A 15,495-nucleotide genomic window follows, 5' to 3' on the forward strand; every position below is an offset into this window, starting at 1 on the left:
GTTGTACCTGATTCAAAAATGAGTGGTCTTTTCTCATGTTTTAAAAATTTGCTTAGGTAGGTTATATTAAAGAATACTGCGCTATTGTTCTCCAAAAGTTTTCTGCCTTTTCTTTGAGAGTTTTCTCTACTCTAAGACAAGCTCTTCTCTTTATTTATGGCATTGAATGCACAATGACACAGTATGGATCCTTCAGGGAATTTGTTGCCATTCACCCTGTACGATGGTCACACACATGGTATGGTGAACTAACTGGTGGTCACTTATAACACCCAGCTGAACTGAGTAAGTATGGCGCTGGGTGTGGGAGGCCCACCTGAGGATTGTTGTGAGCAGCATAAGAGGCAGCATTGAAGAAGAGGCTAGGCTATTGGGAGCAGAGAAATGCTGCTGGAGCTGGTAGAAGCTGTTGGTTCTTTTGGAGGAGCTCTTCCTGCCAGATTTCCTGATGAACTTGGCTGTTTTCATCCTCTGAGGAGCTTGGGACCTTGTTGGCACTGAGAATAGGGGAGCTCTGGTCCTCACTCTGAGCATCGCTTCCTGGCTCTGGAAGGGAAGATGGTGCACAGCTCAGTCTCCTGGAGGAGCTTGTCCTGTATCTTTCCTGATGGGAACTCAGCTTTCCTGATCATTGGAGGAGCTTGGGACCTCGCTGTTGCTGAGGATGGCTGTGGTAATTTTTAGGGGAGCGCTCATTCTTACTTTGTGCATTACTTCCTAGCTCCAGTGTAGATCTTCAGCCTGCTAGCACAGATCCTTTATCCTGCTGGCACAGACTTCTTAGATTTTACCACTGATTTTGGGGCCTTCCCAGCACAGATCCGTGAAACAGGCCTGCATAAGATATTGCTATGGGCTCTGGGCCTCCAGGTGGACTCTTGGGAGGCATTGTTATGAGCTCTAGGTCTTCAGCTGTACTCATGCAGAACATTTCTGTGGGATCCAGGGCCTTGGCTAGATTCCTTGGTCTTGGTGTGTAGACAGATTTCCTGAACTCTTGTATATCATTCTTTGGGTGACTATTACAAGTAATATTGTAAAATACGTGTCCTGCATTGTATTATTCACTTTGCAATATCCCCCAAACCATGACACATGGAATTAGCTCATTACCCTGCTCTGTCACTAACTAGCTGTGAGGCAGTGCTAAGTTCTGTCACATTTTAGCCTCAGTTTTCTCTTGGGAATGGTATTAACACTATAGTCTGTTCTCTGTGGCAACTGATGAAGAGATGACGGGAACACCATGTTCAGATGGCCACTCAGTAACAGTTCTTTTCCAGTATGGAGGCCTAACTAAGATAGACATAGTCAGACATGAGGAAATGAAGCTGTCACTGCATTACCGAGAAAGTTGACTGGAGGATATGACTTCTGCTCCATCATGTTCACTAATACTTCATCATTGGGCCAGCCTGACCAACTCCGTCACTGGTACAATGGCACAACCAGTCTCCCTCTGAGAGACCGAAGGAATGCTCATCTCTGATTAACATCTCTTTGGAAGAAAGGAAGTTGTTTGTAAAACATGCATGGCAGAGGAGGTTGCTGTTGAAAGTTCACTTTTCGACTGTGAGTGTTCCCTGAGGGGCTAAGGACCTGGAGCTCCACACCACGTCTAATTGATGTTCATCCTCAGGACACATCTGCGTCTGGTGCTAGTGGCTGTTTTGGGGTGAACGTGTGCAGGCGTGCTCCCCAGAGCGCTGCTATTCCACGCCTTTATTCTGGTGGTTTGCACAGATTCAGTACTTAGAAGATGGAAACACGACTGAGGAGACCCGGCTTCCAGTTCTCTCTCAGCTGGTTGTTTGATCTTGGGTAAATCATTTAACTTTTTACCAAAATATAATGCTAATAATACCCCTGCTACATGGCTTACAGGAACAGGGCAAGCAGTGGATGTGAAAGTTCCTTGGAGAATCTGTAAAAACTACTGGGGAAATGTTAGAAAATAGACCTGTTTTTTTTTTTTATTTTATTTTAAAGATAAAAGAATGAAAACACATTAACAAACAAACAGACATAAACAAAACAACACCCGAACAATAGAAACAATACAGAATTTCAGACAAGGTGATAGGAAATTAACAATGGTGGTTGTGTTACATATTGTTATCTTCAAATTGGTTACTCAGTTAAACAAATGTAGGCATGGAAGATTGATCAAATAATTAAACATTAACTGCTCAAAAGGAAAGGAGAACTGGGATGAGGGAAAAGAGAAATAGTCCTCCTTTTCACAGTTAACGAAAGAAGAAAAGAAAGCGGAGCCATCCTGATGCCCTCGGCACCGGTTTCGGGCTGCCCCTGAACCCGCTGTGACCCTGGTTCAATGTCTGCTTCTCCATCTTTCTGTCACAAAGAGATTGAGTCACTCTAGGAGGTGCAGAGGCGTTAATTTTATTTCCTCCTACTTTCCACATTTTTGAAAAGGAACAAACGCTTCCGTTTAAAGAAAGGAAGTACAATAAAACGTGGTTGTCTGAAAATAACCTGCAGTGGCCCACCCGCCGGCTAGAGAGGAAAATCCAAACTGTTGGATGCCGTATTCACACCTTCTACCATGCCGGACCCGGTGCTGCTCCAAGAACTTTGTCTCCTTTTATTGTTTTTAAACATATACCTTGGCTCCACATTAATGTTTTCAAATACAAATTTTCGCCTGCATGTCTTCCCCTGGTCTACTTCCCCCTCAAAACAGCCATCTTACTGTTTTCTCTTAGCATCATTTCCTCCAGGATTTACATGGAGCCCTAACAGTTCCTGCTCCTCTCCGACCCCCTGTCTAACTCTCCCTCCCTCCCGCATAGAACACACTCTTGTCTGGTGTGATGCCTGATATTCCAGTTTCATGTGGTTTGCCTCTGTGCTCATCACAGTGCCTGGTAGCGCGCCTCGCTCCTGCTACTCATTGCGCGAATGTTTATCAGTTAGAAAAAACTGCAATAAAATAAACGACCCGGTGAAGCTCCCCCCTCAGCGGCTTCCCCTGAAAGCGCACAACTGTTCCCTCAGGAGCTGCATAATGCAGAAAGATGAAAGCGCCAAACATTAGCCCGATCGTTTTCAAACCTTTAAAAGCCAAGAAAATCTAATAATGAATGCATCAAAAAATTTGTTTTTCTGTTTCATTATTTCTCTGTTCTTTGTACTGCTGATGAACTTGTAATCACCGTGCTAATGAGGTCCCTTGGGGGCTACTTCACATCTTTAATCTGTGCCCATAAGGTGAACGCCGATACCCTCCTTAATCACCATTAGACTCTAATGAAATACTTTAAATGCAGTGACCCGTTATTGTCCCCATTTCTGAAAAACTGGTTAAAAACATCAAAATGGGAAAATAGCATCATTATATTTATGAGCAAAAGACAATGATTAATTTAGTACATTTGTATATGTAACAAACACAAGAAGATTCACCACAATAATACTGTTTTCACTGAACAAACTTGAACTGGTATATACTTAATATGAAAAGAAGGTATTACAAATCTCAATGCAGAATAATTATCATAATACGATAATAAACTAGAAATGTTCCTTTAGCTATATGATATGCAAAATCAAAGAAACAAAATATGATGCTACATATATAAAATATACTGATAGAAGCAGGTTATTGCTTATATATAGAAATATCGGTATCCTCCTACATTTCTCAAGTAGATAAGCACTCGTGATATTTTTACTCTGTGTTTCTTCAGGGTATGCCAAAAAAGGCATTACACTCAATACTTGTGGCTTAAGAAAAGCTGGAGTCTCTTATCTGACTTAATATTCCATCATCTTCAAAGTATTTTGCCGATAAAATATAAACTAACAAGAAAATTAAAATCCACTTAGGATAGTGGGAAGCTAGAGTGTTTTCTGGCTAAAGTTTAAAATGTACACAGATGAAAATGAATTTCACCAATACTGTCTGTGTCAGCTTTTACAAACCACCCAGTTTACAAATTCTTTGCCTTTCAAAAATATGTCCTCCCGGTACCCCTATCTAGTAATAAGGAAGGAAAAAGAAAAAAAAAATGATGAGAAAAGCAGGGAAAAAATAGAAACAAAGTTTTTGTAAATAAGGAGAGGAACACCTTGAAGGGAGGGTAGAGAAATGGGAAAAAAAGAGTCAATTTATATTATGTACATTTACAAATTCCCTATAATGAATGAGATCATGTATACTTCACATGTACCAACAAACATAATTCATAATGATGAAAAAAGAAAGATAAAAATAATTTTCAAATAACAAAACAGTGTTTAACACAATAAAACAACTATGCAGAATTCCTTTAAAATATCATGCAGCTTCTTTCTGGAGATGTACCTGTGTAAACATTCAGTATGTATTACCTATTTACTTATTATTCTTGTATAGCCTGTAAGATAAAAGTCGTTCCTTAGTTAAGGTTTGTTTTTAAACTTCTCTCATTATTAAATTAGAAGCCATAGAAAAACACTGTCCCAGACACTCTTGTCTGGGCTTACATTATTTTTCTTATAATTTAACTTTTATTCTAACTTTATTATAATGTGAAATTAAAATATGCATAGGTAAAACTTCTTTCATAGTTGTTATTATTATAAATTACAAAACTAAGTGTTTTCAAATTAATTGCTAGCAAAAGCTCAAAGCCAACAGAATCCAAATAAGCGACCTTAATCTGATAGATTCTGCTATTGTTTTGTGGACACTCAAAGCTGTTAACAATGGGAATTAAGTATTGTAAGGGATCAAATCCACTTTTTAACCCTGAGGTTCCAGGGATGGCTTGATTCCATTTTTACTCTTTTTTCTTTGAACTAATATTAAAAGTTTACTTTGGGGAATGTGCCTGAGCATTACTTGGCCTGAAACTTATGTAAAATGCATCTTTAATATAATAAATCTGCTCAGTTTGGTCTTTCATAATCCTTGGCAATAACATTCTAAGATCTGATACCAAGGAAATCTTATTCAAAAAAGGTGCAAACCCAGGCACTGAAATTCTGTGCTTCAAAGGTTGAAGTCAAGATGGTCCAGAACATGTTTATATGTTTAGAACTTCTGAAGATTAGTGTAAAATGGCAATACATAATTTAAAAGTTCTCCTAGAAATGCTTAGGCTTGTGAGACATGTTGAGGTCAGTCCCTGGAAACTGGCATCTGTGTTTGTTCTCTATAGTTTATCTATTCTGGATATTCATAGCAACGAGCTGCTATCCTAAGTGACCATTTGTGTCTAACTTCTGTTCCTTAGCATGATGGGGTTCACCTTCATTAGAGAGAGCTCTGTTAGTGCATTTGGGTGATATTCAGTTTCTCTACACCACCACCAGTTGCCATTTGAGTATGCTGATCCTGGCCACCCTGATGAGTGTGGAATAGTAGCACATTATTACTTGACTTTCACTTATCGAAATGACTTCCAGTGTTGATGATCTTTCCATATACATACTGGGCAAAATCTTTGGATAAGTGTAATTTAAGTCATTTAAAAATTATGGTGTTTGTTCTTTTTTGTTGATTTTGTTTTTAATTTTTTGAGGGGATACTGAGGATTGACCTATAGGGCCTTACGCATGCTAGGTAAATGCTCTACCACTGAGATGCATACCCTGCCCTACATTGTTGAGTTTAAAATGTTTTTTAATATTCTTGATACTAGGTCCTTGCCAGATGTATGGTTTACAAATATTTTCTTCCACTCTGTAGTTTGTCTTTTCACATTATGGAAAACATCTTTGAAAAGAAGTTTTTTATTTTTTTAAAGTCCATTTTCTCTACTTTTGTTGTTCTTGCTGCTCCTGATCTTTGGGGTATCAAATCCATGAATCTCTGTCAAAGCTAAGTCCATGAAGGTTTCACCCTTGTTTTCTCCCTAAAGTTTAATAGTTTTAGCTCTTATCCTTCAGTCCTTCTACAATGGCAAGGAGAAACACTGAAACAACACTCAGGAATTGGAGGCAGATTTATTTATGTTGATGGGCACTAACTGGGATTCTTCCCAGAATATCAGGCCCCGATCTCTGGTGGTCTAGGGCTTATATGAGATAATCAAGCAGGAAGTGCAGAAGCAGGGTGGCTTGTCAATTGGGGATTGGTTTATACAGTGCGCATCCTAGTGACCAGCCATTTCTAAGAGACAGGAGCAAATGGAATTAGAACAAAAACTGTTACTAAGGCAACAAAGAAACTGAAGTATACTGGCTGGTGGGGAGGCATTTTCTGCTACACTTCCTCTATTTGGAATTGGCTATGGTCTCTGCAGTGTGAGATAGGAGTCCAACTTGATTCTCCTGTGTGTATCCAGTTGTCCAGTGCTGTGTGTTGAAGGGACTGCTCTTTCTGTGTTGGAAGACCTTGGCATCCTTGCTGAAATCAAGTGACCATAGATGCATGATTATATTTCTGTACTTGCAGCTCTGTTCCACTGAGCTGGTATTTATCCTTCCACCAGAAACACAGCTTTCATCAATTTTTTTAAACAAAATTTGAAATGGGGACACATGAATATCTCATATTTGTTATTAGGTTTTGATATTTTTTGCCTATAAAAGGGTCCTTAAATCTTTGTTTAATTTTTAATTAGCACCCAACCTAGAAAACAAGAGGTGGTAAGGGAAGTAAAGATGCAAAGGAAAACATATGATGTAGAAAGTAGACGAAAAATTCCAAAGTGTTGCACTGAATATTCTTAGAGAGGAATTGATACTGCACTAATAAAGCAAAAGAAATTCTGTACAAAAAATGCCACTGTTCTTAGAATAAGAAAGAACCCTTAAAATTAAAAATAGAGAACTGGATAAAATTTCAACAGATAGATTGTATAGATTGGATATAGCAGCTTGATAAACATAAAAGGACACAGAGGTGGAAACTTAAAATGAAAAGAAAATTAAAAGACCAATGTATATCTTCCCATTTCTCAAATGATAGCTCTGTAATGGTAGAAGTATAAGAAAGTAAGTGGAGAACTTATTAACACACGATTCAAGAGAAGAAAATTTCCCAAGTGCTGCATAGTTTAAGGGATCTGACAGTCAGCCAGTGCTTGCCATGATGAATGACATGCTATATCAACATGTGGTTTATGACATTCAGCTTTTAAAATACAGAGTAGAAGTGATAAAGATTCTAAAACTTCCCAAAGAACTGGGAACCAGAATAGATTGAAAGCCTAAATATCATTGAATTTCACAAAGAACAGACCATACAAGAAGCAATGGTTTTAAACATGTCAGGAAAAATGAATTTCAATGTAGAATTCTGGGCTGAGCTGAGCTCACAGTGAATATGGGATTGGAATAAAGATGAATTACTGTATCCGATTTGACAATGCTGGAATGAAATTCATCTCTGTGTGAAGTTTGGGATCAAATCATTACTAAGTATATAAAATAGTAGAGAAAAGTGTCTTAACTAATAAAGAAATTTTAATATATAGGAATTGATTTACCAAAAGCAATAATTGATACGTAAGAAAATAATGTTTCATTTTATAAATATAAAAAATCATATTATGTGGGCTTACTCTTGTGAGATTCAGAGTGGTTGCTAGGAGTGCAGGTATTTCTGAGAGTGCATTCTCAGGAAATGTCGATGTCCTGAATAGTTATGAAAGCATTATCAAGTATGTGCTGTTAGTTAAAGAATTCTATTTCATTAGTTTAATTTTACTCTGTATAGAGCTGTTCCCTCAGGGTCAACAAGAATGAGGTACACTATCAAATCAATATGAACTTTAAGCTGGCTATTCTTCTGATAGCAAAATCATAATCTCACTACTTGATCTGAAAAGATTTTAAATCACCATGAAAAAAATTTATTTTAAAAATAATAAGCTGATCACTACATATACTATTTTAAGATCGAAGGTAGGTTGAGTTTAACTTAAAAACTGATGAAAGCAGAAAATTCAGAGTGCAGTTTGGGCATTTTAACTACCCAGTAACAAGTAATGTCCATTTCTTAGACTTTAGATGCCTGAATTAGCCTTGAGACTAAGAGTTTCCAAATATAAAGATTTATTTATTTACTAATTTTGAGAATTCATAAATGACAGACAAGCAAAATTGTATTGCATACTGGTCAATATCTGTACATTCAATAGAAGAGAAAGAATCCAACAAAACATAGAGAGCTATTCCTTTATCAAAGGAATTAGGGTAGAATTCTTGGATGACTCATTTTTCCCTATATTAGATGAAAATTATTAGAGAAACTGTTAAAATGTTGATTTACATTGGAAATACCACTTCATTTTGATCAACGTACATATATTATTATTTTATGATCTAATTTTTGGGGGGGTAAGTGATTAAAAGATGAAAGGTTTTGCATTTTATTGCAAAAATATATGGCTGAAAATAAGGTGAATGGTAATCTGTGACTCTTTTGCTACCATGACATAGACATATTCTATTGCATGTGACAAATACCTGTTGGTATCCAGATGTCTGCCAGGGTGCAGTGCTAAACGTCACTGGAGTTGCTCTATGAATAAGGAACACCAAGGAGAGAACAAAAGACAAGGTATAACATACAAACAATCTTAACCAAAGGCCAAGCATTAGAAAAGCACCACCAACTGTTCCTTGAGAACAGACTTCTAGACCTGCTCTTGGCTTTCTGATTCAGCAAGCCTTGAGGTGGGGCCCACGAACTTCCTGCTGGTGGGCTGAAGCTCAGCTCCATGGAAGGGCACTTGCCTTGCAGGAATGAGGCCCTAGGTTTAAGACCCGGCACTGCCCAGGAGAATAAAAGAACTTATGTTTCTAACAAGCTCTCTGGTGATGCTGATTTTTCTGGCCCAGCTACCGTGCTTTAGGTCAGCTGAAGAACCAGATTTATTTCAGGGTCATACATATCCTTACTGACCAGTTGGTTTTTTTATTGTTTTTGAGAAGGGTCTAATATGGTTTATGGGTAGATTTCCTTGACATAAGCTAATTTTCTAAAAAAATCTTTATAAGGAAATGGAGTGATTTATAGAAATGACAGAAATGTTGAAATGGAGCCCTCAGAAGGATGCTAGACAGAATTAGGAAGGATCAGGAAAGATCAGGAAGGATCAGGAAGGATCAGGAAGAGGCTGGCCATGTCTTCATGCAGCACGGGTAATTCCAGGAGGAAAGCCTCTCTCTAGCCTCCCTTGGAACACACCTGTTTCCTCTGACCAGAAGAGAAAATCCATAGCTCCATCAAGGCTGTTTTGAGGCTAGAAGTAGCTTTCCAGAGTGCAGTTGGGGTACTGTAATAAGAAAAAGGGGATGCATAGCCAGATAAAACAACAAATCTCATTACATACAGGTCAAATTTTAACAGTCAGCCTGTGAAATGTATGTCACTTCCACAGCACAGAATTGCAGCATGAAGAAGATTACAACGTTGGGAAGAATGGGGTAGTCCATTTTTCTGAAGTACAAAGTGCACTTATATAAGGAGTGGGAGGCAGAGTAAGAAAAGGTGGGTTGGAAATCTGAATGAAGGGTGTTGAATTCAAGGGTGAGAACACTGATCTTCACAGGGGGGCATTTTCGAGCAAATCAGCAAAAGCAAAAGGGTTATTATTGCAGGTAAGGACAATAACACTTGGTAGGGAACATTCCAACAGTTGGCAGTCAGGCAAAGGTCTTAAGGAGCTAGCAGAGGAAATAATGGAGACGTACACCTTTGAAACTAGAGTCTAAAGCTGGATTGGCAATGGTGTCAAAGAGGCAAGATTACAGAGGAACACTACTTTGAGAACAGCGTGTGTTCAAATACTGAATAAGTGGTTTAAATAGCTTTAATGCAGCCTTTGACCATGTCATTCTGAAACCCTGTGCTTGTCATGTCTACCGGTAGACTTCCTTGGTTAGCTGTGGAGTTCTTACTGGGAAGTACTCCTTTTTTCAGTTTTCTATTGTTTATATGGTAACTGAAATATTTATTGTTTCAGAATTTAAGTACAGTTATTAATGTGCAAGGGGTGGTATGAATGATTTTTCTGGTTTAATTCTTCGGTTGAGAGTCTAGATAAATTCATCAAAGATCCACATCTACATTTTATTACTGGCTAAAAGATCATGAGCAAAGATAATGCTTTGCATAAATTATATATTGATATACCAATTCTAAAAGGAAATACTATTATTTTTGCTTAAATCACATTGTGATGTTATTAAAATTTGAGGCTGATCAATTCATTTTGTATGATTATGGAGCAGAATTCATCTTACTGAGCATTTTATGGCATGCTTTTGAATTTTTAAAAAGTATTTTTAATATATGTAAATGTGATACAAACCCTTTGCAGAAATATGACTGATATCTAATAAAAAACACATTTGGTTCTTGAAGATATATTTAGACCCAGACTTTCTATGACATCTTGCTAATTATTTATTCCAGTGGGCAAATTATGATGGCAGAATGAAGACTGATTAAGCAGATCTCCCCGAAGTCGCCTAGAAACACTCGATGATTTAAAGCCAAGGCAAGTGAAATAATGTTTGTGACCCCCTTTGCACTCATAGAAATGTCAGGGCTGGTCACATTTTTAGATTCAACTCTTTTCTTAAGTCATTTGACCTCACTGTGTTGGCGTTGTTATCTGTAAACTCATAATACAAATGCCTATAATCCTTGAAGACGTTAATGCAAAGAAATAGGAATATTTTTTAGAGTCAAGAGATGATTTCCTTTTATAATTGTGATTAGACTATACATTTTTGAGGCAAAATTCTTAGTCACAATAACATTCTGCTATGAAAATAAAAGTTTATGTAGTAAGTATTTAGCAAATATTGCTGTTGATATATACTTTTTTTTTTTTTTCCAGGAAAAGCAAAAACAAATGAATTCACCTACGTTCAGCCAGGTGCTATGAGCAGTCAGTTCCCGGGTTTTCTTTGAAGCTCTGGGGTGGGGTGATGAGGAAGGGTGAGAGCCAAAGGTAGGGTCCACGAGGGGTAACCCACGCTTGGATGCGGTTTTCTCTTTCAGGCTGTGGGGAAGTTGTTTCATCTCAGTTTGGTTTTCTTTTCTCTAATTCGAAGCTGGGACACGTTCAGCTTGTGTTAGTGGTTTTACCTGTTCATAGTCATGTTGTGTGAAGCAGGGTACGGTGATTGCACAGTAATTTAGAGCAAACCTCTGGAGCAGACTTCTAAATGCAAACCCAAGCTCACCACTTGCAAGCTGCTAGCTCTGGACAGGCTGCTTTCCCTGTCCACCCACCTCCTGCTTCTAGGAGTACGGTCAAAAACTATGGTGAATATTTATTTATTTATTTATTTTTTTACTTATTACAGTAAAAGAAACAGCTGTCATGAATTCTCTCCAAAATACTCCCCTTGTTCAAACACAACTATCCCATTGTTCTCGTCACTTTCCGAAGCAGTTCTGAAAGTCCTCCTTCCTGAGCATCTTTAGCTGTGCCATCATGGCCGCCGTGATGTCTTGAGCTGATTCGAAACATTTACCTCTCATGGTCATTTTAACTTTGGGGAAGAGCCGCAAGCCACGCAGTGCCAGATCCAGTGGGTAAGGCGGACGAGGACAGACGGTCATGTTTTTATGGGCTGCCTTTCTGTTACACGGCACTTGGAAGCTGTGCTCCCCGCCCTTTGGATTAAACCTTTTAAGGACACTCGAAGACTTCGGAAAATGGCACGCACCATAAAATACCTGCGTTCAAAGGAGTGGGGGATATTTCGAGGGGGACTAGTGGTAACATATCTTTTACTATATTTTAAAAAATGTAAACATTTCCTATACATTTTGATCACTCCTTGTATTATAGAGCTTATCCGCCTCTTGGCGTGATTGGGAAAAGCAAACAAAAGGATTTATTCCAGGGGTTGGTAGATACTAAAGCAATCCGTAGGAGTTTTGCACAAGGAAACCTGGACAAGGGAGATACACTTCAGAAGCCTAAATGTTGATTTGTTGATTCTCTGAATCACCCTGACACAATTAGTGATAATCACCACGTGATGATAGTGCTCTAAATTGATGATCTAATTTAATTCTCCAATCAATTGTATAGCATGGAGTGTAATATTTTATTTCACAAATAAATAGCTGGAAATTTTCCAGACCATCAAACGTGAGTGGTGGGGCTGGGTTTTAAATGCAGGTACTCAGAGACCCAGCTCTTAACTGGTCTCCTGCCCAACCTGAAGTAGAAGGAAAATGAGTATCAGGGAAAATGCGTTACCGGTGAGTTGCAGGTGAAAGGAATTAGCACATTACAAGAGCAGTACTGGGGCACCGCTGTTTCTCAAAGCTTAAGTCCGCTCTAAGGTCCTTCTTCAACAGCTCCCAGAGATAACCACACCTCTAATGGGAGGAGGTGATGAAAATACATTTGTAAGCACAGGCTTCATTTTCATCTTCAGATATAAAATATCAAGTTGTCAAGTAATCCTCCCACACCCATCGGCTGCTAATAATAAGGAATGAACTAGTTTACATTTAGTTTGCTGATATGCTTTTTTCCCCTCTAAGAGTGGACTGCGTGTTACACGAGATATTGTCGGGTGTGTCTGCCCTGATATCCCCATTTGAAACCTATCATATGGCCGCAACTTCAAGGTCATGGGAAGACTCTGAAATGGTGAAGAGGGCACTTATAGTAGGAAGAATAAATGAGCTGCCTCTAGCACCTCCAGCAGTGAACCAAATTAGACTCACACTAATGATCAGTTCTATTCTAGGAAAAATCTAAATGCCTACCTACGCATACTGTGTTACTCAGAATATGGCAGATAAGACAACAAAATCTACACATTTGCATGGCTTGGAGAAGCAATTACATGGAACCCTTTCAAATTCCTCCATCCTTTAAATTTTATTCCAATTACCCTCTATTTCTAACCAGCAATTTAATTTTTTATTTGTGTCTCAAGAATACTTTTATCTACTTGTCCCTTCTCATACTATGGGATATAGTTTCGTACCTACATCCTGTTGGGATTGGGAGGATATGGAAGAGACTGCATGGGGTGGTCAGTCTAGGCTCTAGAGGAAGAACTAGAACTGCTAATCCAGAAGCTGCCCTGAGCCTGTTCATTTCATAAATAGTTTTTGTGCACCAACCTTGAGGCCGGTGCCCTGGTAAACAATAGGGACACACCAAAAAATGTGGTTCCTTTGTGTTGTCAATAAACAAAACTATAAAGAACTGTAGGGAGAAGCATCTTAAGGGCAGAGTGGAATTAAAAGAAAGATGAAAATATCTGTCATATGCTACTAAGTACTGGTTATCACTGTACTTGGTTCAAATACCCACTGCTGAATTTATGAAATTGGGTTTATTTGTATTTTTCTGATGAGAATCCTGAGAGGCTGAAGTCAGTTTGATGTTGTGTAGCAAGCAATTCCAGATGTGATTACAACTCCAAACACTTCTGAAAGCTTTTGCTTTTTAAAAACTATATCCATGTTTATACATTTTACCTGGTTAGAGTCAATTAGCAGGAGAATATCCTAAAATAGATTCATACCCCCAACATTGGAGGAAATGAATCAGATACTTTGGATTAGGGGCTGGGGAATCTGTATTTTTAATAAGTCTCAAGCATTTTTTAACTAAAAAAGGTTTAGAAACTCAGAATGTCAATACTCTATCCTATGCTTATTATGATGGACATAGGCATTGCATATAAGTGGAACAGCATATGAATGATTTTGAGGAAACATGTGCTTTTTATGTTTGACCTTGATAGCTGAATAGGAGTTTGCTGAGTCATAAAGGGAATGTTGTTTTGGTAATAACTTTTTTTCACAAAGGTCTTTTATGATAAAGATAATAGATTTCCTATTTTTCTGGGTTGCCTGATCTTTAATTCCCCATAATACACCATAAGTAGATAGAAAGGCAGATATAGATACCCATAGACAGACACACCCAGCATCATCTCTCATGCCCAGTAGTGGGTTAATAGAGGAAGGAAGATAAATAGATGATAGCTAGGTAGATAGATAGAGTGATAGATTTTTCACAGTCCTGTCTGAAGACCCAACGTGGTACAGTAGCCTCACCTTACCATGGTTTAGCTTTTGATTTATTTCAGTTATCTGTAGTCAACTATGGCACGAAAAATACTAAATGAAAATTCCAGAAATAAATAATTCATGAAGTTTAGCTTTTACTAGCGTATCATCAGGTTTTTCTATTTTATTACTAGTTATTATTGCTAATCTGTCACCTTTGCTAATTATGAGCTAACCTGTACCAAATGATACTTTTGCAAGTTTCAAAGGGGGAAGCTAGAATAATGTCAGCTCCTTAATTTGACATTCCTCCCACAAAAACTGAAGGCCAGCCACTAATTAACAGTGATTAGCAGAGACTCTGAGAATTGCCATTACCGAGAATCTCTGTTTCAATCTCTTGGCTGTTTCTGTGCTCATTGAGGCAGAGTGTTACTTTTCAGAAAATTGTGACCAAGTTTATCAGAAAGTTTATCAGCCTAGTTTATTTATGCAGTTGAGTAATGGGATCTATTGATCTGGAGATGCAGTGAAGCAGATGATGAGGGTAATTTAAGAAATACCCATTGAACACCTGCCGTATGTCAGGTATCATTTCAGGCATGTAAACTCCAGCAGTGCCTCTAACAGGCACCAAGCTCTGATTTCATGTCCAAGAGTGTGAAGAGATTTGGTGACAGTGACATACTAGGACTTACTGAGCACTTGCTATATGCTAGGCACTTGCATTAGTCCAATTATTTCAGTTTTATGCACTGGGAGATCTTTATTTGTTCTTGTGTCCCTTTGGCATCTGACGAGAGTCAGATGTAGAAGAGTGCAAAACATTCGTCTACACACTGGAGACCTGAAGGATCCAGCCAAGAACGTGGAGTCCATGGCAACGTCCCATGCAAGTCCAGATCAGCAGGCTGAAAGATCCAAGATGGGAGATCCAAGGATCTGTGCCAAAGTGAGCCCAAGGGCCAGTGCTGGGTGCTGAAGTGGTTATGCCAGAAGGCTGAGGGATCTGCGCTGGAAGCCAGGAAAAGACGTCCAAGATGAAGACAAGGATGGAAGCTCCCTGAAGGAAGAAAGCAACTGAAACTTCTCCAACAAAAAACCATCAAGGAAGATCAGCTGAAATCCTTTCCTCCCTTTCTCCTTTCATACCTCTGCAGCAACTAGCTTCCTTCCACGCCCAGGACCATGCCAACTAAGTCAGCTGGGCGTTCCCTGCTCAAGTCAACAGTACCATTATATTAATATCAGTAGGCTATTATACCATCATTAATAATCATCATATCATTCCTGTACAGTGTTATCTCACATGGAGGGAAGATAAAGAATACACGAGTTAAATACTTGGGCAAAGATTATTCATTAATAAGTAGTGGACTGGAGCTCAAATTCAGAGATGATGGCTTCAGAGCACAATAGCGTGGCCATGAGGATACAGAAAATGATTCTCATGACAATTTTTTTATTTTGTGCCTTTTTTTTTTTTTTTTTTTTTTTGTCTTTTTGAGAGAGTGTCTCACTATGCAGTTCAG

This window comes from Chinchilla lanigera, unplaced genomic scaffold, assembly GCF_000276665.1.
Source record: "Chinchilla lanigera isolate Chin_1 unplaced genomic scaffold, ChiLan1.0 scaffold00002, whole genome shotgun sequence".
Lineage (NCBI taxonomy): Eukaryota > Metazoa > Chordata > Mammalia > Rodentia > Chinchillidae > Chinchilla > Chinchilla lanigera.